This window comes from Suricata suricatta, chromosome X (genome assembly GCF_006229205.1).
Source record: "Suricata suricatta isolate VVHF042 chromosome X, meerkat_22Aug2017_6uvM2_HiC, whole genome shotgun sequence".
NCBI lineage: Eukaryota > Metazoa > Chordata > Mammalia > Carnivora > Herpestidae > Suricata > Suricata suricatta.
The window spans coordinates 81,607,774-81,609,815 of record NC_043717.1 but is presented as its reverse complement, the minus strand read 5'-3'; the positions used below and the strand labels follow the sequence as shown (position 1 = coordinate 81,609,815).

The 2,042-nt window shown below is 41.5% G+C and overlaps 1 non-coding gene across 1 annotated transcript; it reads right to left on the bottom strand.

Annotated features, from left to right (window-relative positions):
* Positions 1–925: 925 nt before the first annotated feature.
* On the bottom strand, positions 926–998 carry TRNAK-CUU. Its single transcript has one exon. It is a non-coding gene; the product is annotated as a tRNA-Lys (tRNA).
* Positions 999–2,042: the final 1,044 nt, after the last annotated feature.

Below are 2,042 nucleotides of genomic sequence, written 5' to 3'. Positions count from 1 at the left end.
TCCCTCTCTGTCTTTCTCTCTCTCTTTCAAAAATAAATAAACTAAAAAAAATTCCATCCTTAATGACAAACACTTGAGTAAATACCCAAGCATCGGATTGCTGGATTATATGGTAGATTTATGTTTAACTTGTTAAGAAACTACTCAATAATCGTTCAAAGTGACTGTACCATTTTGCATTCCCATCAGCAGTGTTTGTGAGTTTCTGTTGCTCTGCATTGTCCTCAGCACTTGGTATCGTCAGTTTTTAAACATTCTAATAACCTAATAGATGCATAATGGAATGTCATTTGGGTTTTAAGTTGCATTTCTCTAATGTGTGATATTGGGCATCTTTTCACATGTTTATTTGCCATGTGTTTATCTGTTGTGGTGAAGGGTTTATTCAAATGTTTTTCCCTTTTTAAAAATTGGGTTTTCGGAGTTCTTTCTATATTCCGTGTATTAGCCTTTTATCAGATCAGTGTTTATTGAAGTGAAATGAAAACTTCTGTTCTCACAAAAACCTGGACACAGACGTTTATAGTGGCTGTATTCATAATTGCTGAAAACTGGAAACAATCCACATATCCTGCAACTGCTGAATGGTTAAAAATAATGTGGTCCAGTGATAAAACGGAATACTCCTCAGCAATAAAAAGCAACAAACACTTGATTCACATAATAATATGCATGAAACTCCAATGCCTTATGCTAAGTGAAAGAAGTCAGGTTCAAATGGCCATATACTGCTACAATTCTATTTATGTGACATTCTGGAAAAGGTGAAACGATAGAGACAGAAAAAAGATCAGTGGTTTTCAGGAGCTGTGGGACCGGGGACGGGTTCTCCGCAAAGGGGGGCAGCATGAAGGAAATTTGAGGGGTGACGAATGTGCTCTATATACTGATTTTGTTCTATTCTATTTTTGGTCAGTAAATTCTATCCCCAACGTGGGATTCAAACCCACGACCCTGAGATCAAGAGTCACATGCTCTACCAGCTGAGCCAGCCAGGCACCCCTATACTTCAGTTTTTTGAAAAGGAAAATAAAAGAAGAGGTGGGAGTATCAACAGGAGGTAAGCTTCAAAATGGTGGAAAATAAAAATGGGCACAGTGGTGGAAAATATACTACTGTGGCTGCATCTCAGGAAGCTCTGTAAGCCGGAACACGGAATCCGTCATTAGAATTCTATAGGAAGTTTTGGTGCATCTGGGTGGCTCAGTCGGTTAAGTGTCTGACTCTTGATTTCAGCTCGGGTCATGATCCCAGGGTCGCAGGATCAAGCCCCATGTCTAGCCCCAAGCTCTGTGCTAGGCGTGGAACCTGCCTGAGATTCTCTCTCTCCTTCTCCCTCTTCCCCTCTCCCCCACAAAAGAAAGAATTCTATAAGAAGGTTAATCTTGTTTCTAGAGGAACACAAGTAATAAATTATGATCACTTGAATTTTATCTTGCAGGAAACTGTGAATGTAGCAGCAAAGGGTGGGAGGGTTGGAAACCAATCATGAATAATGACCATCAACTTCTCCAGTTAACTTCATACACATACAAGAACACACATGAACACAAATGTGTACCTTATCTTTTCTTCTCCTTTCTTCCCCTCTCCCTCCCCCTCCCCCCCTCCTCCTCCTCTTTCTCTTCCTCCTCCTCCCTTCACCAATGTAACAGTCCATCATTCACATTGGGGCTAAATCTCCTTGTGATACGGACCCACGCCCTTTTGCCCTGTGACCCCCATAATCTCTGATAGGTTAACACTGAACCTATCTTTCAAGATCCAATTCAAAACCTGTCTTTATTTTTTTTTAACTATTTATTTATTTTTGAGAGAGAGGGGATGGAGTTGGGGGTGGTCAGAGAATCCAGACACTCTGTGATGATAGCACAGAGCCCGATGTGGGGCTCAAACTCACAAACCGTGAGATCATGACCAGAGCCGAAGTGAGACGCTAACCTAATGAGCTACCCAGGCACCCCGAAACCTGCCTCTTTCACGATGCCTTATGCAGTCACCCCATTTGGAAGTGAGTTTTCGTTCTTTGTACTGAGCGCAAA